This window comes from Euprymna scolopes, chromosome 44, assembly GCF_053919585.1.
Source record: "Euprymna scolopes isolate OS-2025 chromosome 44, ASM5391958v1, whole genome shotgun sequence".
Lineage (NCBI taxonomy): Eukaryota > Metazoa > Mollusca > Cephalopoda > Sepiida > Sepiolidae > Euprymna > Euprymna scolopes.
The window spans coordinates 14,247,143-14,263,542 of record NC_136525.1 but is presented as its reverse complement, the minus strand read 5'-3'; positions in this window follow the sequence as shown (position 1 = coordinate 14,263,542).

The following is a 16,400-nucleotide window of genomic DNA, read 5'->3' as shown; positions in this document are numbered from 1 at the left end:
TTATATATATATATAACCATTTTATATATATATATATATATAACCATTTTATATATATATATATATATATATATATATATTATATATATATATATATATATATATATATACTAGCATGGGTGCCCGGCGTTGCCCGGGTGTTTGGAGGTGTATGCTGAGCAAAAAAAAGGGGGTAATTTTTTAAACTTTGACCCCTATTATGACCCCTGAAAATTTATTGTTTTGGGCTCAAATCAAGTTATTAAGTTAGATTCATGTCCACGGAAGCTATATCTAAAATTTAAAGTGTGTAGACCAAAAATTGTCGGAGAAGTTTGGTAGAGTTCTCAAAGCTCAAATCGTTGAACTTTGACCCCCTTAATCGCCAAATTTCTGGCTAAAAAACCGATCACATAGATTTTTCCAAATCTCAGTACCCTGTATATCAAATTTCGAGTCTGTAGACTAAAAATTGACAGAGTTATTTCGTAGGGAAATGTACACAGACACACACACACACACACACACACACACACACACACACACACACACACACACTTTAACTTTTATAGATATATAGATTTAAAATTTGAGTCTGACAGAATGACAAAATTATATTGCAAACCGATATATTAAACAAACGAACTTCAAAGAGACAAATGAACACATAAGTAAAAACAATTTGTATTAGAAAACATTTATTATTCCACGTCTTTTTTTTACAGACCTGACGACTGAGGTTCGCTCTTAATAAAAATTGTTTTTTATAGTCTTAATTTTGACTTCCTTTTTCCTAAAAAAATAAAAAAAAAAATCAAGAAAGAAAAGAAATTTAATTTTATTTTTTCATTAATTTCTTTCTGTGCAAAGCAATTCTTTCAAACTTACTCTGTTTCCAAAATGTTTTTATTTTTATTCCCCTCCCCCTTCATTCATTTTCCTCCGCATCCTGGCAAGATTACTGTACACATAGATTCGAAAAAATAGTCAAAAACAAATATATAAATAAATGTTATCAAAGGCAAGATAAGTTACTTTTCTACCTAACTGGATATCTTTTTTGTGTTTTTATTCAATGTAATATATTTATTCAGCTCGAAAAACATACAGTGTTTACCGATGTGTTGGAAAATTCAAGATGGCGTCTCACACCCTCTTTAACACCGTAAGTTTGGGAAAAGGTGTTATAAATAAAAAACTATACAAAATACTATTAAAAACCCGCCGAATATATGTCAACCTATGTCACGGTAACATATATTGAGCGAGTTTTTAACAGTATTTTAACAGGGCACATCGTAAAAACTGACCCATTAATTTTCCTGAAGTAAAAACTATATAGTTTTTAAACTTTTAAAACTGTACATTATAAAAAGAAAACTGTTCGAGTGATTTTTTTTTTTTTTTTTTTTTTTTTTTTTACATGGGTGTCACCACTTATCAAGGCCCAGAGGCCACTCAAGGATAAGGGTTAATAGGTATACATTAGTCATTGTGATTTTAGCATAGTAAACAGTGGGAATTTTGTAACTTGGATTACTTGAAAAAGAAAAACTGTTCGAATGATTGAAAATGAAAACAAAATAACAATGTAAATATATTGATAAGAAAAAAACAAAAACAAACGAAGTTTCCGTTTCAGGAACCCGAGTTTAATTTTATGTCGTAATCATTCAACTCGTTAGCGGTTTTATTCAGCGATTAGGGATAACCATACGACATATCTAATTACCAAAGCGATTTTTTTTTAATTTTTTTTTTTTATTAAAACTAAACCTGTTTAGTTTTAATGAACCAATTTTTTTAAAGCCAACACTTTAGTTATTTTGAGAGCGTGCAACTGCACCCGAAAGGTTGATTAGGAAACTCCAAATCCTTTTATGACTCGGAAAAAAAAGGGCTTTTTATCGGCTTAAATGATAAACTAATGTTAAATATTAGTATTTGCCATCGATTCTGAAATAAAATGAAATCCTGACATTGTGATCATTTTTGCAGGTGTTATGTGCCAAATATTGAAATAAGAATGTTTAAATTCAATTATTGTAATTTAAGTCTTTAATTTTAAAGTCGATTTTATTTATAAAATATCTTTTTAGAAATCAATCTCAAAAACAATCTGAACAATAAATCTCTTTTGTTATGGCTAAGTTTTTGTCAAGGGTAGAAATTATAATAGACAAGTATTCATCCATGATGACATTTTACCGATTTCCTGGTTTACAGGTATTCTTGCTAAATTTCTTCGAAAGAATTGACAAACAATACTTTAACTAAATACGTATATTTCATGCAATAATGACTTTTATTTCTTCTGACTTTTCCTAAACTAAACATAAAACATCGGTTAGGGTTAGTTTAACATTCTGTAAAAGTACCTTCCGTTTTTTTTTTTTTTTTTTTTTTTTTTTTTTTTACTTCTGCAGAGAAGGTAAAAAACCGATAAAAACTGGATATATTTTTCGTGTTTTTATTCAATTTAACATGTTTATTCAGCTCGAAAAGAATACAGTGTTTACCGATGTGTTGGAAAATTCAAGATGGCGTCTCACACATTCTTTAACACCGTAAGTTTGGGAAAAGGTGTTATAAATAAAAAACTATACAAAATACTATTAAAAACCCGCCGAATATATGTCAACCTATGTCACGGTAACATATATTGAGCGAGTTTTTAACAGTATTTTAACCGGTTTTTTATTTATTACACCTTTTTCCAAACTTACCGTGTTAAAGAGAGAATCGGCCGCCATCTTGAATTTTCCAATACATCGGTAAACACTGTATGCTTTTCGAGCTGATTAAACATGTTAAATTGAATAAAAACACGAAAAATTTGCCTTTGATAACATTTATTTGTTATATATTTGTTTTTTGGCAACTTATTCGAATCTAATTTAAGACCACGAGTGAAATGAGAAAAAGAAGTCAGCGGGTTTGGTTGCCATAACAACGTGACGGTAGTGAACGTGTGTGTGTGCGTGTGTGCGCGTATTTCGTGTAGTTTAGTTTCGCATAATAGTTTCGTATTTTTTTAATTTGTAAATAACAAGTTATTAAAAAATTAAACCCTTCCAAGATGGACAATAAATAAAGCCATAATATTTTATGGTAAAGGTAAGAGCGTAGAAACGATTGTTTTTTAGGAGATGTGATTATTGGATTAACCAATCAGAAATCGTCTGTGGCACACACATCTCTGTTTTTATAGATATATAGAAGATATATATAACCATTTTATATATATATATATATATAACCATTTTATATATATATATATATATATAACCATTTTATATATATATATATATATATATATATAACCATTTTATATATATATATATAACCATTTTATATATATATATATAACCATTTTATATATATACTAGCAAAGATACCCGTGCTTCGCACGGAGCTTTGTTGCGCACTCGGGTACCAAAATCTGTGGGCACCTTTCCAGTAAGTTGATGTTGTAAGAGCAACGATTGCATAAGGTGATTAACATTTTAACTACCTCTTGTAGTGACTGAAATTCAATTAGGAACTTCACAAAACATTTTCATCAAAAAGGAAGGTTACTTGATGTTACATAGTAAATTTTTCATTGAAGTAATTTTCAACTCTTGCTTAAATTTTATCTTGCACATTCAATACTAAAAACTTACCACAATCAGATCATGTCAGTATTTCCTCATATCCATTTCTCAAACTTTTCACTGAAGAGCCTCAGGGTAAACTACATTTCTGCTGCTTTGATTTGGAGCCAGAATGTAGAGTTTTTCTGAACTTCCTGTCCGGCTGATGGAGACGTAGAACATACCGTGACTGAAGCAGTCTGATGTCAAGTCTACGCCAATGGTGTTAAATGTCTGACCTTGACTTTTGTTTATGCTCATTGCAAAACACACCTTCACAGGAAATTGGAGTCTCCGGAATTTAAATGGAAGTTCTGAGTCCGATGGAACTAAGGGGATCCTTGGCAGTAGAACGGTTTCGCCTTTGTAGGGACCACAGGAAATGGTGGCCTCAAGTACATTGGTGTGCAATCTGGTGATAACACATCTGGTTCCGTTTGTTGTTTTTGGCGGGTCCAAGGATCGAAGAATCATGATTGGCGATCCAATTTTGAGATTTAAAATGTGTGGAGGCATTCCAGATATCTCCAAAGAGTTTAAAAACTCCACAGGATAGTGAACAGCTTCATATTCATTAGTAGCCGAATCAACTGACTTGTATTGCTTTGTGTCTCCTGGAAATTCATCCATTATTGAATTGTTCAAATGATTCACATTGCTGTTTAATGGCGAAATAATAGCCCTCTCAGCAAGCCAATCCGGTGATTTTCCATTGTTTTGCAGGTCTGGGTACACTTTGTCTTTCAGTTGCTTCTGATTACCGACACATTTACCAAGCGCAGTTGGAATCTTAATTGTGTCAGGTGAAGAAGTGATAGGAAACTGACCATTACCGATTTGGAGAAGCAATTTTGAGAAGTCTGCTGCAGCTGTGTTATCAGAGATATAGGCTCTCATATTAATAGTCAGTTTCTTCACTATAACGTGCCTCCAGAGATAGGATTGTTTCAAACTTGCATTGACAATGTTAGCCCTTGTGCCATTTTTAACCACTGGGAGGATTTGACGGAAATCACCGCAAAATAAGGTTGGAATGCCACCCATAGGATTCTTGTTTCCTGTGATGTCTTGCAGTGTTCGGTCAATTGCTTCATAAGCACTCTTGTGCGTCATTGGGGCTTCGTCTACAATGATTGCAGAGGTGTCTCTAATTACATTTGCCATGGCTGAGTTACCAGTAATTTTGCAAACTGGCTGATCCATTCGATGAGTATCCAAGGGTACTTTAAAAGTGCTGTGAAGAGTGCGGCCACCTTGTAGTAGAGTAGCAGCAATGCCACTGGATGCTGTTGCAAGCACAATCTTTCTCATGGATCTAATCTTTGCAAGGATCAAATTGATTACAAAAGTCTTGCCCGTACCACCTGGAGCATCAAGAAACATCATGTTTTTGTTCATTTCACCTTGTGCTTCCAACATTGCCATGAATGAATTGTAAACTTCTCTTTGAGAATCGGTCAGTTTTTCTTGCATATTTTCTGCTTGTAGGGAAAGTTCTTCAAGATTATAAGTAACTTCACGTTGATACTCTCTCGCGAGTCTTTCATCTCTCCCTTGCGTTGGTGCAGGTAATCCATAGCTTGCCAATGGTTGACCGCACATAAGGAGAACTTTTTCTTCAATTAGACAAAGAGTTTTATTGTAGATGTCCTCATTAAAATCTGCTTCTGGATTGTTAACTTCTTGTCTGTATCTGTGAAGAATGTCTTCAGATATTACATCACGAAAAGCCATCCAGATCTCAAGAGGATTGCTTGGCTCACAGGCTGTTAAAATTATCACAAATAGGCTTCACAAATTTGAAGGTGATTGAGTGGCACTTGCCTCTCCTACTGCTTGATGCAAGTGATGGTCATTTTCTAGAAGGCCTCGAGCAAGGCACGCTGCTCTGTATGTTTCAAACACCTGACCATTGTATGCTCGCAAATCTTGAAATGAAGTTGGACCAGCAACCTCATTGAGCAACAGGCGTAAGAAATAACACTCCCCTGCTTTTGGACTAATCGTGTAGATTCTCCCAATGCATGGTGCCTTCCATACATTTTCAGTACCTTCAACTTGTACCCCACGCATTCTTCTCATCCATTTCTTTGTCGATTTGTTCCAAGTGTAAAACTCAGGGACTTCTACGTATTTGAGACCCCTTGCAAAGTCATCCTCATGGCAGAGTTGAAAAAATGCTGTCAAAGTTGTGGCAGGCGGTGGACCTTGGGCTCGTTCCAGAGCAGTATCAGCTGAGAACATGACACGCTGCCCATTTTCAAGATGAACAGAAAGTTGTACAATTGGGGGGAAATGTTCATGGATGGGATGTTCCAATATCCTCCAGGCCGCCTCTGAACTGCCGACATACCTTGCATTCTGGAACTGCTGGATCTCATCCACAATGTGACTTTGTACTTGGCCTTGTTGGTTAGCTGCTCCATCAGTTCTTTGTAGTTCAAACACTGCTTGATCACATCCTTTATTCACGTATTTGAGGACATATTTGATGCTTTGGATCGAGCTGCAAATTTCTACGTTAATGTGAGCGTTGAACTGCTGAAGGAGGACCTTGTTGTACGGAACAATCCACTGGTTTGTTATTTCTTGATTAACATACCGACCATTTCTCTTCATCCTTATTGTACCAGTCTGGCCTTCATCTTCTGGTTTTCTTCGCCTGTACTTGGGGTAAGAGTCTTGGCCTTGCTCGGTACACTGAAGAAATTCTTTTGGGTATTTTTTGGAACATTTGTTGTCAATCATACATGGACAATTTGGATTAAATGGTCCACAAGGTCCATGCACCATATGTGCCATCACTTTAGCATGAAGATCAGGATCTTCCTCTTTGTCAGGGATCTCTGCAGATATGCAGAGATCCATTTTTTCTGGTAGAAGTTTGTCCTCTGGGGCCTGCCAGGTGAGGATGTGTGCATGCGGCAGTCCTCTTTTTTGATATTCAATACTGTACAGGAAAGCCCTCAACCTGCCAAATCCTCCCTTTTTAATAAATTCAAGTAACTTTTTTAGCTTCTGCCTGAAAACCCTGGCAACAATATCTGGACGATCCTGAGGGTCTTGCCCTTGAAGACAATTTTCTGTAATTTCTGTCCACTTTGGATTTGTTGTGAACGTGATGAAGAGGTCGGCTCGGCCCATTCGCCGAACATATGCCATGGCATCACTTTGACGCTCAAACATGTATCGAGGGCCTCCTGTATAAGTTGCCGGAAGTACAACTCGTTGACCAAACTGTTCTGGATTCCCATCCTCCCTAAGAATTGAATCTCTCAAGTTGCTATAATTGTCAGCTCTCAGGGTCTGTTGCTCACGCCTCAGGAACTGTAAACGTTCTGTTTCAATCTTGCAGTACACATCCACCAGCCATTGTTGAAATAGTCTTCGGTACCAGAGAAAATAGTTTCCAGGCCGAGTCATTAAATGGTACGAATAAAATTGCTGTTGGGTAACTTTTCGCCCATTGGATGCCTTCATGTAGATGTTGTAAGATGGAGAACCATAGGGGTACATTAACGGGTACATTAAAGTATCGTAGAGGGGATGTAGTTCGGAGATCCGTTTTAATGTATCATTTCTAAAACGCAAGACAATATCCCGGTTAGCTGTTGGTTCATTCTCCATTAATATTCCAATCTCATACGTTGTTGTTGGAGCATTGAATCGCCGTGGATGCTCTTCTTGCGGCCTTCGGTCTTCCCTTATGACAACTTTATGTTCTACCAAGTGTTCTTCTTCAATCCTCTCCTTTGTTGTTTTCAGCTGACAAATGAAGCTGTTGTTCTCATGTAAAAATTCAGTCAGACTTCGGAGAATGTCTCTATTGAGTCTACTGTCACGTCCCCGATTATGTAGTTCCTCTTCCAGACTATCCAAGAAGTAGACTTGAATAAACTTTGCTGTTTCATCTTCAGGTGGTAAAAGACTCCCAATCTGGTGGCAAACCTGGCCTCGAATTCTAAAAGAAGGATTCCACCCATGTACTGCCGCAATTTTGTGACCAAATGATGTCATTGCAAAACAATTGTTATAACTGCGTAGATTTTGCAGAAAATCTTTAGAGATGGGACCATTGCCGGAGAGCAAATCTTGAAGCAACTGAGGCAGTGGTGGAAAGCTATCAAGCACAACTTTGCCAGAAGAAGAACAACAACCAGGGGTTTCTCCTTTAAATTTTACAGCTGAGCAATGTTGACATACTTTGTCCATTTTTCCTATATCAGCTGTAGTGAGAGAGTCATTTTTGTTGTAGAGCAATCCTTTTCTATTGCAGTGTTCTATTTCATGGTGTCTCAAAGCAGTCATTCGTTGTCTAGCTGCCTCGTTTTCTGTCAATTGCTGGGGCAAAGTCATACTCTCTCTCCATGCAGCCTCTCGTTGTTGCCCTTGGTATAGGCGAAAGCTTCGTTGGGTTTCCGATTCATTCTGATGTCGTTGAGCCACTCTCAACTCACCTTGTGTACGTCTACTTACCTCATATAATTCATTCGATCGTAATATTGCTTCTCTTTCCAGTGCATATCTTTGCCTTTCTTGAATTTCATCTTGTGATGAATTTAACCGCCTTACAGCATGTCTAGTTCTGTCAGCTTCACGTTGGGTTTCTCTTTCCAAATCTGACAATCTTGCTCTCCTTTCTCTTTGACGTATCCTGTTAAGTTCTAGACGTCTTTCTCTATCTGAATTGTTTTCATTGGAGCGAATTGCAGCAACTCTTAGTCTATTAGCTTCCAATCTTTCCATTCTTTCTTCCTCACTTTCGTTTCTACTTCGTTTGGGTGGCATAATTTCGGTTTTAAACGGAATTGTTTAACGATATTAATGATTGTAAATTAAGCGTAAAGGAAATGTATACTAACTGAAATGGACGAACTATAAATAATATTTCTGAATAGTACAATTATAAACAATTATATTGTAGCAAAAATGAATAAAAGCGACCTACTTGTGACTCATTACTTCCGGGTGTAAACGTCACAGTCTAAAAGTAATAATTAAAAAAAAAAAAAGTAAATGTAAAAGAAATGTAATACCAACTTAGGTTAACTAATATATGTAAACAGTACAATTAAAACAGTTCTATTAAAACAAATAATTACTAAGATCTAGGTAATTGTTTGTCTCATTGTTATGGTTTTAAAGAAAAAAATGTGTAAAAAAAATTCTGCTTTTGTGAGTACGTGTATTTCTTTTAAATTACATAACCTTTTTATTTTATTATTTATATCTCTTTTAAATTTATATATTTTGTTAGTAAACTAGAAGAAATTCAGTTGAATAAAACCTTGTTCGTGTTCTTTAAGATTAAATTGGAACGAAATTATAATCTCCGTGCCATTTTCAAAACAACCCCACAAAAGTAACGGTATCCTGTAGTTGGTTAAATGACAATGGTTGTAAGAAAAATGTAAAAGAAAATGCGCTTATCTGTTTATTTTGACCTGTTTTATTTAATTAAAAAAAAATTGGCTATAACTGGAAGAGAGCGTTATGTTTTGGGGGTTGTTTAAAAAATAGAATGGAAATAAAGTTAGTTCCGTTTTAATTGTCTTCAATTGCGGCAAGCGCTAACAAAATCGAAAAATCACTGTTCACATTCGAAATGTGAACTTTTATAGGTTTACAGGTTTGCTGACAAGGCTGGGGGTGTTTATTTAGAAAGCCATACTTAACATGGGGAGGTTGGGATGTTTAATACAATTATTTTACTAAATTGATTTTTTTCATTTAAAAATAAAATTATTTCTTTTTTAATAAAGTTTTATTTTAAAATATTTGTTTTTGTTTATTTATATAAAATTACGATAGTTGAATTGTATTCTTTCAATTATATTGGCAAGTAAAATATAAAAGATTAAAACGGAACGAAATTGAAATTTCCATTACATTTTCAATACAATCCCAAAACATAAAGCTTTCCTCACCAAAAAATTGTTTTAGCAGTAGAAGAAATTGATAATTATGCACTGTAAGAACCAAGCTGTAATATGGGCATTAAAGTAAAATTTTATCCAACTTTTGTACTGGGAAAATAATAATATCTACGAAAGTATTCAGTTGCGAAGTGTTTGAATATCAGATTCGTTGTCGGCGATTATTCCGAAACCTTGTAAAAAAAATATTGGGGGGGGGGCGTAATTCTTGTAATATGATGTTTTAAATATTTTTTTAGGTTAAATTAAGGTTTCACGATAATTTGTAAATAAGCAGATCATCTAAATAAAAAATATGAAAACTATTTGAAATTTTAAACTATTTTCAAGAGTTAACAATTTTTATTTATTTTAAACATTATTTTTTTAGCTAAAATTGAAGTTTCACGATATAATTTTTTTTTTTTAATTGTTAGTTGGAAGCACAAAATAAGTTACAAAACATCTTTGCCTTCATGGCTTTCAAAATAGTAACGTTAATATTTCAGAACGGTACCACAAATACCGAAGGAACTGAACTGTCTATATTGGTGGCCGGAAAACTCGTCCCGGGAAAACTCGTCTCCGGAAAACTCGTCTCCGGAAAACTCGTCCCCTTTCGCTAGGTAGGAAAACTGGTCCCTTATTGAATAAATACCGATTGAAAACACATTTTATGATCATTCTTGAAGGAGATATTATTTTTTAAAATAGACTATAGCCCCCCCCCCTAATATTTTTTAAAAATATTTTTACTTGTTTAATGTTTTCTTTTTTTTTTTTTTTTTTTAATAAAATCGATTTTCTAAGTGTCCGTTTTCTACCTAACTGGCTAAGTTCTTAGTGGTTTCACTTATATTAAAGCGTTTATTATGTTCATACAAAGTTGATTACAAATTTTTTTGTTCTTATTTTAACGATGTTTTTTCGAGTCATAAAAACAATAATTAAAAACAAAACCAAAAAATTAAAAAACAGGGAGCGATTCGATTTTTCGTTACTTTTTTGTTTTGGTTTTTAATTATGATAGTTTTTTGTTGTTATGTTTTTGTTTTCTCTCATACCAAATGCACTCATGCGTTATTTAAAATTATATTTTTATCCATTATCAACATTTATTGTCGTCCTGTCAAATTTTGCAAAAATTAACTAATAAATTAAAAGCGAAATATTTTTTTGGCGCGATAGATGCCATGTGCTTACAATCTATCGTTAACTAATTTTTAATTTTTTAAATTTTTACTTCAAAATTCTAAAATCAATCATTCAGAGAAAAAGTAATCACTAGATAAATTTATTAATCAATTTTATTGAAAACTCCGCTATCGTTTATCAAGAATCTTTTTAATTTCATTTTTGTTGGTTGTTTTTCGGAGGGAGATATAGTTTTAACCCCCCCCCCACTCTCTCTCCCTCTCTCTAAATTATATTTAAAAAAATATTAAAATTTATTATTTTCTATTTAAAACTAAATCTCCCTCAGTAATTTCTTTAATTTTCTATTTTTTTAGCGATTATCAAGACCCCTAAGATGTGATTTACCGGACATTATTTCTCGTTCGGGTTTGTATTACTGTACACATAGATTCGAAAAAGTTGTCAAAAAAACAAATATATAACAAATAAATGTTATCAAAAGTAAGATAAATTACTTTTCTACCAAACTGGATATAATTTTCGTGTTTTTATTTAATTTAACATGTTTATTCAGCTCAAAAAGCATACAGTGTTTACCGATGTATTGGAAAATTCAAAATGGCGGCCAACTCTCTATTTAACACGGTAAGTTCGGGAAAAGGTGTTATAAATAATAAACCAGACAAAATACTATTAAAAAACCACCGAATATATGTCAAGTTATGTCACGGTAACATATATTGAGCAAATTTCTAACAGTATTTTGTCTAGTTTATTATTTATAACACCTTTTCCCGAACTTACCCTGTTTAAGAGAGAGTCGGCCGCCATTTTGAATTTTCCAATACATCGGTAAACACTGCATGTTTTTCGAGCTGAATAAACATGTTAAATTGAATAAAAACACGAGAATTATATCCAGTTTGGTAGAAAAGTAACTTATCGGGTAACCCAACTTATCTTGCCTTTGATAACATTTATTTGTTATATATTTGTTTTTTTAACTACTTTTTCGAATCTATGTGTACAGTAATACAAACCCAAATTTCAATATTTTTTAAAATATAATTTAGAGAGGGGGGGGTTAAAACTATATCTCCCTCCGAAAAACAACCAACAAAAAAATGAAATTAAAAAGATTCTTGATAAACGATAGCGGAGTTTTCAATAAAATTGATTAATAAATTTATCTAGTGATTACTTTTTCTCTGAATGATTGATTTTAGAATTTTGAAGTAAAAATTTAAAAAATTAAAAATTAGTTAACGAGAGATTGTAAGCACATGGCATCTATCGCGCCAAAAAAATATTTCGCTTTTAATTTATTAGTTAATTTTTGCAAAATTTGACAGGACGACAATAAATGTTGATAATGGATAAAATTATAATTTTAAATAACGCATGAGTGCATTTGGTATGAGAGAAAACAAAAACATAACAACAAAAAACTATCATAATTAAAAAACCAAAACAAAAAAGTAACGCTCCCAGTTTTTAATTTTTTGGTTTTGTTTTTTATTATTGTTTTTATGACTCCAAAAAACATCGTTAAAATAAGAAACAAAAAAATTGTAATTAACTTTGTATGAACATATTAAACGCTTTAAAATAAGTGAAACCACTAAGAACTTAGCCAGTTAGGTAGAAAACGGGCAATCGATTTTATTAAAAAAAAAAAAAAAACATTAAACAAATAAAAATATTTTTTTAAAAATATTAGGGGGGGGGCTATAGTCTATTTTAAAAAGCAATATCTCCTTCAAGAACGATCGATATTTATTCAATAAGGGACCAGTTTTCCTACCTAGCGAAAGGGGACGAGTTTTCCCGAGACGAGTTTTCCGGAGACGAGTTTTCCTAAATTCGTCTATATTATTGGTAAGTGGTAAATTTTCACAATATAAATTTATAGGAATATAAACAGAACAGTGATATAAAAAATAATTTTGAAAGAAATATTGTTCACAAACCTTTTTTAATATCAATTTCAATTTTTTAATGTTGTATTAACTTAAAATCCAGCAGTTGATAGAGCAAACGTAGATATGTCTGTAGGTTTGGTAGCGTGCGGAAAGAATACGTTATTATTTCGAAAGGCATTCCGCATTCGTAGTGTGAGGAGGGGTGTGGGAATTTAAATAAATATTGTGAAATTTCAAGTTTAGATTAAAAAAAAAAAAGTATTAATAAAGTTATGCTTAAAATAAATAAAAATTATTGTTTATTTTTGAAAATAGGTTAAAAAAAAGTGTTAATGCGTAAGCACCAGAAGTTAAAATTATAAACATTTTCATATTGTTATTTTTTTTAAAAAGGTAAATTTAATAATAAAAATAAGTGGAAAAAAAATCCAATAAAAAGAAAAATATCTATTACAGACAACATGTAATGACGTAAATCTCCGATTGCACAAACAGTAAACCTTTCAGATAATATACGTAAAGTGAAATAAATCGAATATAAAATTAAATGAAAATATATTAAATAATTAAATGTTAAATAGATTTTGTAAATAGTACAGTTGAAATGATTAGAATATTTCCAATATGTAATAAGGTCGAGGTAATTAGTTAAAGAGATTTAATATAATGTGATATGCAAATGAGCATAAGTCATTCGATATGGGGGTGGTTTGTAGACTAGTATATAAAGAAATTAGGCATAGATTCTTATGTCTCCTATAACAGAAACATCCTAAAATGGGTTCTAATGTATCTCTACCAGGAGAGATCTACCCTCTTAACTCCTTTATATTTCGTTGATGATGGAGAGCTGTACACACAGACAGAAACACACGAACCCTATTACTTTATAAAAATATAGATATATATAACCATTTTATATATATATATATATATATAACCATTTTATATATATATATATATATATATAACCATTTTATATATATATATATATATATATATATATAACCATTTTATATATATATATATATATAACCATTTTATATATATATATATAACCATTTTATATATATATATATATATATAACCATTTTATATATATATATATATATATATATATATATATAACCATTTTATATATATATATATATATATATATATATAACCATTTTATATATATATATATATATATATATATATATATATATATAACCATTTTATATATATATATATATATATATATATATATAAACATTTTTTATATCATTTTGAAGCGTTTTTCTATCAAATCATGTTATTCGTTATTGTTCTCAATCTCTTCATTCATTTTTTTGCAGGCTTTTCGACAGCATGAACAAAATTCAAATCCGCATGATTTTCTTGTTCTTGTTCAAATTGGGCTGAAAAGATGCCGAGTCAGCTTGTGATATCAATGATGCATTTGGCCCAGGAACCACTATGTGGCACAATAGTGGTTCAAGAAATTTCGCAATGGTGACGAGAGCCTCGAATATGAAGACGGTTGTGGCCAGCTAACTGCGGTTGTTAATGAACATTTAAAAGCCTTAATTGAAGCCAATCCTTCCAAAACCACACAAGAAGTTGCTGTTGAACTCGAGGTTGACTACTGAAGTCATTCGCCATTTAAAGCAAATAAAAAAAAGTCAAAGAAGTTGGATAAATAGGTGCCGCATGAATTAAATGATAATCAAAAAAATTGTCGTCTTGAGGTCTCTTCTACGCTCCTTCTGCGCAACAAAAGTGACTCATTTCTCGAGTGGATTGTGATGTGTGATGAGAGGCGGATCCCCTACGACAACCGTCGATGTTCGGCACAGTAGTTGGATGCCGGAGAAGCTCCACAACACTTCCCGAAGCTGAAATTGCACCAAAAAAAGGTTACAGTGACTGTTTAGTGGTCTGCTGCAGGTCTCATCCATCACAACTTCTTGAATCTATGCGAAACGATTACGGCAGAGAAATACTGCCGACAAATTGATGAAATGTACCAGAAGCTCCAACGTATGTGCCCGAGATTGGTCAATATGACAATGCTCACCCGTACGTTGCTCAACGGACCCTGCAGAAGCTGAACGAATTGGCTTACAAGACTCTGCCTCATCCACCATATTCACTAGAGCTCTCACCCACCAATTATCACTTTTTTAAGCATCTCGACAACTTCCTGCGGGGAAAATACTTGAAAAGCCGAAATGATGCCGAATCGGCCTTCAATGACTTTATCACTTCCAGAACTCTGGATTTCTATGCTAATGGGATGAATAAACTTGTTTCTTGTTGGCAAAAATGTGTCGATTCTAATGGTTCTTATTTCGATTAATAAATTTTATTATGAAAGGAGTTATGATTTTTTGAAGTTGAATGTAAAAAAAAAAACGACATTTTCTTCACCAACCTAATATATCTATAACTTTAGTTTCTTCAGCTATAATCGAAACCAAAACTTATGAAGAATTCTTGGTAAAATTATTTATTACAAGAAATGGAAGGTCATAACAATTAAACGACAGTCACTCGGAAGAAAAAAAATGTGTGTGACACATAAAATAACACAACGCTATCGTATTAATATATAGATTTATTTATTTATTTTTTTTTTTTTTGCAGGTTTTTTTCTTTTTATGATGAGTGAGGAAATATTACCTTGGCTGATGATGATGATCCAGATAATCCAATCGAAATGTAACATCACCAGAATCCAGTGGATTGTCTTCCCACCCCCCTCCCACCCTCCCGTTTTTTTTGTTTTTTTTTTAAATTTTTGTTTGAAATATTTTGTCCCTGCCCTCCTCCCTCCCAGTAGCAGCTGCTGCTCGTTGTTTGCATTTGTAGACTGAAGTACATGTGAGACCTCATAAAACGCCCCCCCCCCCTACTTATTACCTCCCCCTCTTTTTTCACGTCTTCCCTCCCTCCCTCTCTGTATTTTAGTCATTGTCAAAATTGATGTTGTCTGCCTCGGATTGGCCAATAGTAGCCAGAGGTGTTTTTTTTTTGTTTTTTTTTCCTCCCCCTCCTTAAAAGTTAAAAGAAAAGAGATGCTTTATCAAGGTGGGTTGGGGATTTGTGGGGGGGGGGGGCAACTGTTGGAAATTTTGACAGTTTTTGGAACCAAATTTCTTGAACCAATCTTACAATTCATTAGACATATCTCATCATTTTTTTTTATTAATTTTCTTATTTCAAAAGAACTTTTTCTTCAATTCTTTTTTTCTTCAATTCCCTTTTACTTTTGTCAATCCATTTTTTTGTTAAATTAGAATTTAGAAAAATAAAAATAAAATTATATACATGTAAATCAACCATTGACTGGATTGTATGTCTCCCTCAAAATCAGACTCTGCCGTTTCCCACCGCAGTAAAAAAAAAAGAAGTGTTTTACTAGAAAGTTATTTCCATATTTTAGTGTAAAACAAAAAAAAAAAAAAATAAAAAAAATAGTTACTCTTTCTTTTTTATTAGTGATAGTGTTATTATTATTATTATTATTATTATTATAAATATTATTATAAATAGTGATAGTTCATTAAGTGTAACGCTGACGTTTCAGTAGATTTATAAGTCACTGCTAACAATACACAAGCACTTCCTCTTTCTAGTGACAGCGGTTCTATTATAGCACAAACATACGCCCTTCAGGGTCACTACTAAATCTGGAAATTGTAGATTTAGAACTTGGTATAAGTCAACATATAGATATAGTTGGTAGTGGGAGAGAACCCCAGCAGAGTGCTTGATAATTAAGAAAATTCCAACTACAACTTATATATATATATATATATATATATATA